Source organism: Oncorhynchus masou, chromosome 11 (assembly GCF_036934945.1).
Source record: "Oncorhynchus masou masou isolate Uvic2021 chromosome 11, UVic_Omas_1.1, whole genome shotgun sequence".
Classification (NCBI taxonomy): Eukaryota; Metazoa; Chordata; class Actinopteri; order Salmoniformes; family Salmonidae; genus Oncorhynchus; species Oncorhynchus masou.
This window is the reverse complement of record NC_088222.1, coordinates 6,737,508-6,745,219: the sequence shown is the minus strand read 5'-3', so window position 1 is coordinate 6,745,219 and position 7,712 is coordinate 6,737,508. Positions and strand designations below refer to the sequence as shown.

Sequence of the window (7,712 nt, the reverse complement as noted above, 5' to 3'; positions counted from 1 at the left end):
GAGAAGGAGAGATGAGAGGAGTAAAGAGAGAGAGGGAGAGAGAGAGAGAGATGGGGAGGAGAGGGAGAGATGAGAAGAGAGAGAGAGAGAGAGAGATGGGGAGAAGAGGGGGAGAGAGAGAGAGAGAGAGAGAGAGAGAGAGAGAGAGAGAGAGAGATGAGGAGAAGAGGGGGAGAAGAGATTGCCTCGAAAGGTCAGCATCTTTCTATCCATCCCACATATCTTTGTAATTGATCCTTTTCTCATCAGTGGGAGTCTCTCCAAATAGGCTGGCATCGATCACACACTTTATATGCTCATCTTTTCTCCCCGCCAAGCCGCCAAGCACCAAGATGCTTAGGGGTGTGTATGTTTTCTCTTTTATCAGAGTGGTGTGGAACAACCCTCCTCCGCAGCAGCAGCAGAAAATAGAGCATTAAACTGGACTTACATTATCACCCAATGACTTACATTATCCCCCAAGGACTTACATTATCCCCCAAGGACTTACATTATCCCCCAAGGACTTACATTATCCCCAAGGACTTACATTATCCCCAAAGGACTTACATTATCCCCCAAGGACTTACATTATCACCCAATGACTTACGTTATCCCCCTAGGACTTACGTTATCCCCCAAGGACTTACGTTATCCCCCAAGGACTTGCGTTATCCCCAATGACTTACATTATCTCAAGGACTTAACATTATCCCCCACGGATTTACATTATCCCCCAGGCACTTACATTATCGCCCACGGAGTTGCATTATCCCCCAAGGACTTACATTATCTCCCACCGAGTAACATTATCCCCCAAGGAATTACATTATCCCCCACAGAGTTACATTATCCCCCAAGGACTTACATTATCCCCCAAGAACGTACATTATACCCAAGTATTTACATTATCCTGTCTGTCAGGTATGTTGTGTATGTTGTGTCTGTCAGGTATATTGTGTATGTTGTGTCTGTTGTGTCTGTTGTGTCCGTGTGGTTCTGATGAATGGGGAGTGGCAGGGTTGCCTAGTGGTTAGAGCGTTGGACTAGTAACCGGAAGGTTATAAGTTCAAACCCCCAAGCTGACAAGGTACAAATCTGTTGTTCTACCCCCGAACAGGCACTTAACCCACTGTTCCTAGGCCATCATTGAAAATAAGGATTTGTTCTTAACTGACTTGCCTAGTTACATAAAGGTAAAATAAAAAAAATCTGTATGATCACAGCAATATAAACTACTGTATGATCACAGCAATATAAAGTACTGTATGATCACACTAATATAAAGTACTGTATGATCACATCAATATAAAGTACTGTATGATCACACCAATATAAAGTACTGTATGATCACATCAATATAAAGTACAGTATGATCACACCAATATAAAGTATTGTATGATCACACCAATATAAAGTACTGTATGATCACACTAATATAAAGTACTGTATGATCACATCAATATAAAGTACTGTATGATCACACCAATATAAAGTACTGTATGATCACATCAATATAAAGTATGATGCAATATAATCATCACACTAATATAAAGTACTGTATGATCACAGCAATATAAAGTACTGTGTGATCACAGCAATATAAAGTACTGTATGATCACACCAATATAAAGTACTGTAAGACACAGCAATATAAAGTACTGTATGATCACAGCAATCTAAAGTACTGTACGATCACAGCAATATAAAGTACTATAGTACTGTATGATCACATCAATATAAAGTACTGTGATCACACCAATATGCAATATAAAGTACTGTATGATCACAGCAATATAAAGTACTATATGATCACACCAATATAAAGTACTGTATGATCACAGCAATATAAAGTACTGTATGATCACACCAACGTAAAGTATTGTATAATCACACCAATATAAAGTACTGTATGATCACAGCAATATAAAGTACTGTGTGATCACAGCAATATAAAGTACTGTATGATCACACCAATATAAAGTATTGTAAGACCACAGCAATATAAAGTACTGTATGATCACAGCAATCTAAAGTACTGTACGATCACAGCAATATAAAGTACTATATGATCACACCAATATAAAGTACTGTATGATCACAGCAATATAAAGTACTGTATGATCACACCAATATGATCACAGCAATATAAAGTACTGTATGATCTAAAGTACTGTATGATCACAGCAATATAAAGTACTGTGTGATCACACAATATAAAGTACTGTATGATCACAGCGATATATAAAGTACTTTATGATCACACCATTATAAAGTACTGTATGATCACACCAATATAAAGTACTGGATGATCACACCAATATAAACTACTACATGTTTCATACCAATATAAAGTATAAAATCAAATCAAATTTTATTTGTCACATGCAGATGTTAATGCGAGTGTAGCCCTCACCTCCTCCCTTTAGGCCGTCTCGTCGTTGTTGGTATTCAAGCCTACCACTGTTGTGTCATCTGCCAACTTGATGATTGAATTGGAGGCTGCATGGCCACGCAGTCGTGGGTGAACAGGGAGTACAGGAGGGGGCTGAGAACGCACCCTTGTGGGGCCCCAGTGTTGAGGATCAGCGGGGTGGAGATGTTGTTTCCTACCTTCACCACCTGGGGGCGGCCTGTCAGGAAGTCCAGGACCCAATTGCAGAGGGCGGGGTCGAGACCCAGAGTCTCGAGCCTAATAACAAGTTTGCAGGGTACTATAGTATTAAATGCTGAGCTGTTGTCGATGAACAGCATTCTTACATAGGTATTCCTCTTGTCCAGATGGGTTAGGGCAGTGTGATTGCGATTGCGTCGTCTGTGGACCAATTGGGGAGGTAAGCAAATTGGAGTGGGTCTAGGGTGTCAGATAGGCTGGAGGTGATATGATCATTGACTAGTCTCTCAAAGCACTTCATGATGACGGAAGAGAGTGCTACGGGACAATAGTCATTTAGTTCAGTTACCTTTGCTTTCTTGGGATTAGGAACAATGGTGGCCATCTTGAAGCATGTGGGAACAGCAGACTGGGATAAGGATTGATTGAATATGTCCATAAACACACCAGCCAGCTGGTCTGCGCATGTTCTGAGGACGCGGCTGGGGATGCCGTCTGGGACTGCAGCCTTGCGAGGGTTAACACGTTTAAATGTTTTACTCACGTTGGCTGCACTGAAGGAGAGCCCACAGGTTTTGGTAGCGGGCCATGTCGGTGGCACTGTATTGTCCTCAAAGCGAGCAAAGAAGTTGTTTAGTTTGTCTGGGAGCAAGACATCACGGCTGGTTTTATTTTTGTAGTCCATGATTGTCTGTAGACCCTGCCACATATCTCTCGTGTCTGAGCCGTTGAATTGTGACTACTTTGTCTCTACAGTATACTGATGCTTACCTTGTTTGATTGCCTTGTGGAGGGAATAGCTACACTGTTTGTATTCGGTCATGTTTCCGGTCGCCTTGCCCTGATGTAAAGCAGTGGTTCGCGCTTTCAGTTTTGCGCGATTGCTCCCATCAATTCACAGTTTCTGGTTGGGGAAGGTTTTAATAGTCTCTGTGGGTACAACATCACCAATGCTGTGGGTACACCTCGATGGCCCCCTCACCGAACCAGCGTATTCATCAATGTTATTGTCCGACGCTATGCGGAACATATCCCAGTTCACGTGATCGAAGCAATCTTGAAGCGTGGAATCCGATTGGTCGGACCAGCGTTGAACAGACCTGAGCACGGGCGTTTCCTGTTTTAGTTTCTGTCTATAGGCTGGGAGCAACAAAATGGAGTCGTGGTCAGATTTGACGAAAGGAGGGCGGGGGAGGGCTTTGTATAACAATGATCCAGGGTTTTACCAACCCGGGTCACACATTCGATATGCTGATCAAATTTAGGGAGCCTTGTTTTCAGATTAGCCTTGTTAAAATCCCCAGCTACAATAAATGCAGCCTCAGGATATGTGGTTTCCAGTTTACATAGAGTCCAATGAAGTTCTTTCAGGGCCGTCGAGGTGTCTGCTTGGGGTGGGGGCATATACAGGGCTGTGGTTATAATCGAAGAGAATTCTCTTGGTAGATAATGAGGTCGGCATTTGATTGTAATATATAAAGTACTGTATGATCATACCAATATATGGGTACTGTATGATCATACCAATATATGGGTACTGTATGATCATACCAATATATGAGTACTGTATGTATCCTCCACGCTTGGTATGGTGTGCATTTTAGGACAAACTCAAGAAGGGTTGACGATTGCCCCAAGGAGGTATGAGGCTGAGGATGTCCTAAAATGTACACCGTAACATGAGTTCTTCTGGACAATGACCCTTTTTTGACTTTGTGTGACAGAGGACTTTTGTTTTTTATCTTCTAGGTTTACGAACAGGACGACTTGAGTGAACAGATGGCGAGCCTAGAGGGACTCATGAAGCAACTCAACGCCATCACTGGCTCGGCCTTTTAACCCCAGCAGCCCTGGCAGAGAGTCCCACCCAGACAGTCCGTCAGACCTTAACAGCAGCAGCACAGACAGCAGAACCACAGTATTACACCATAGGGCAGGGCACAGAGAGGGGGGGTATGGTGTCAGAACCTCAGAAACACAGATACTTCTCCACCCCCCCTCCCCCAAATACTGTAACCAACCCTTCTAACAGACCTCTATGTAACCCTATAATACTATAACCAGTTACGGACCTCTCTGTACCCCTATAAATACAGTAACCAACCCCCCTGACAGACCTCTCTGTAATCCCAAAACATTAAGACTAACGATTAAGGAGAATCTAAAATATTTCCCTAGTGTTGATTTCCCTTTAAAACACCACCTTTTGAGTTTTCATTTATCAGTGTTAATTTTGGAGGGTTTTCTTGTGCGTTACTGGTGTATTGGATTTAACTTTGAACTGAAGGCACAAGTGTTACAGCTGGGTCTATAGTATTAGACCTTTGGATTGGTTATTATCTCCAGACACCAACGTTTCCCTGGACCCCTCGTTCACCAACGTTTCTCTGGACCCCTCGTTCACCAACGTTTCTCTGGACCCCTTGTTCACCAACGTTTCTCTGGACCCCTCGTTCACCAACGTTTCTCTGGACCCCTCGTTCACCAACGTTTCTCTGGACCCCTCGTTCACCAACTTTTCCTTGGAACCCCTCGTTCACCAACGTTTCCCTGGACCCCTCGTTCACCAACGTTTCCCTGGACCCCTCGTTCACCAACGTTCTCTGGACCCCTCGTTCACCAACGTTTCCCTGGAACACCTCGTTCACCAACGTTTCCCTGGACCCCTCGTTCACCAACGTTTCTCTGGTCCCCTCGTTCACCAACGTTTCCCTAGAACCCCTCTTTCACCAACGTTTCCCTGGACCCCTCGTTCACCAATGTTTCCTGGACCCCTCGTTCACCAACGTTTCCCTGGACCCCTCGTTCACCAACGTTTCCCTGGAACCCCTCGTTCACCAACGTTTCCCTGGACCCCTCGTTCACCAACGTTTCCCTGGACCCCTCATTCACTAACGCTTCCCTGGACCCCTCGTTCACCAACGTTTCCCTGGACCCCTCGTTGCCTGGTGATGTTGTGAGACAACATGGGAGGTCTCACAGTAACCACACCCTTACGGCGTTGGAATGAAACGTACACCAACTCCTTGTGAACCCGAGGCTGTCCAAATATGGACACCGTACACACGCTCCCTCTTCTCTTTCCTAAAACAGTGACACAGTCAGTGACCACAGCCTAGAACATTCTACAGGCTGTGAGGAACACTGGTTAGGCCCCGGGTACTGGATCATCTCAATACGGACTCTACAGAACCAACTTCAGACTCTGGAAAGTTCTGGATCCTTGTTCAGGTCCAATTGTGTTGCTGCTCCTCAACTGAACGTCTGCCCCGGTTGTGTTGCTACCCGATATCACAACTACAGACAGCTGTTGAAATCGTTAAAACAACACCAAGAATTATAACCAGTCGCTCCAGTCAATGTATGAATGGTCTTGGAACATACTGGGAATCAAGACAGTATCAAATGGTATTTGCAGGGGTTGGAAGGCTTTTGTATGAATGTATGTTATTTACTCTGAACAATCCATTGTTTTGGTTAATACCACCTTATTCACAACATACAGCGTCTTGTGCATTTATTAAAACCCCCGAGAGATGTTTCTTTATTGTTGTTGATTAGGGCGGCGTTGATGCTATTGATGAGTGGTCATTTTAACAGTTAAGGTTTTCATGAGATAGACACATGTACCTCAGTTTAAGGTTGTACGGTTGACTGACTAACAATGTGATCACACAGGGGTTTGTTTTGGTCATTTTTATATGATAAACGATTATATTATTCCATATAGTATATTTTTACATCAGCAGTTCTGTCAAAGCTGCAGTACAACTATTTTTAAACCAATTGATTAAACCCTACTGGCTTCTAATCTAGTTTTACATTATGGGGCTGCATGGGTTGCTATGCATCACTGAGGATAGATACTGTACATAACCTGAAGCCTTTTAACAAAACATGGCATCAATATGTACCACTTAAGTGATAAATGAATCATTAATCGCCATGAAAATAGGACATCAATATTCGCATGTTTGATTCTGGTAACCCACGGTAACTGTGCTCCCTTTATCATTTGCAAGCCTCTATATTTTTTTCCCCCCTCTGAAGATGGATTGTCCCCAGAGAGATAAAGGGTTAGCTACATTGTCATTCAGAACATGTTTAGATTAGAACACAGGAGATAAAGGGTTAGCTACATTGTCATTCAGAACATGTTTAGATTAGAACACAGGAGATAAAGGGTTAGCTACATTGTCATTCAGAACATGTTTAGATTAGAACACAGGAGATAAAGGGTTCGCTACATTGTCATTCAGAACATGTTTAGATTAGAACGCAGGAGATAAATGGTTAGCTGCATTGTCATTCAGAACATGTTTAGATTAGAACGCAGGAGATGTAGGGTTCGCTACATTGTCATTCAGAACATGTTTAGATTAGAACGCAGGAGAAAAAGGGTTGAATTCATTATACTGTATCAAATGTTAGGATTCACATTAGGACACCGACTGGAAATGGTAACAATGCTGAATATGGTATTGATGTCTGTGCCAGTGAGACATTCTAATGGTTTAGAATAGAGGGAAAGAAAAGTCGTGGATCAGACGACTCATCGCAGAACAATGTCTTTATTTCCTCACAACAAACGGTCGAGTGTGCTCTCATTCTACGTTTCACCATTTGGGTTTTCTTTTTATCGGTTTGCCCTTAAAGGAAAATTACACAAAACAAAATCTAGTTTTCAAGCTCTAGAATATTAAAAAGTCCAGAACATGTCACAGTATGATGAGTTTAGGACACGAATTTTAACGTTATACATCTTGGAGACTTGATTACTGACCTGCAAAACATTTTTAGGATTGTTTCAACAGTGGACTAATGAAACACAACATTGTTTTTTTGTTTTTTTTTGAGTGGTATTTTCTTTTAAATACTTTTTTTTTTAAATGTTTTTTTTTTAATTTGTTGAGAAAAATCGAGATGTTCTATGTGCCTATACGTTTGCTTTTCCGTTCTTCGTTTTTCTCTTCGTTGGTCACTTTATTTGTATGGAGATCTGTATGAAAATATGAAACGTGATTTTTTTTTTCTCTTTGCCTTGCCCTTAGTGCAGGGTAACAAATGAGCTATGAAGTTCTGTCGACATAGTCTTTCTTCTCTCTTCTGAACGACAGAC

At 42.4% G+C, this 7,712-nt stretch overlaps 1 pseudogene; it reads left to right on the top strand.

The window, feature by feature from the left end:
- The window catches only part of LOC135548943 (netrin receptor DCC-like), a 322,470-nt pseudogene extending 317,389 nt beyond the window's left edge, over window positions 1-5,081 (top strand).
- Window positions 5,082-7,712: the final 2,631 nt, after the last annotated feature.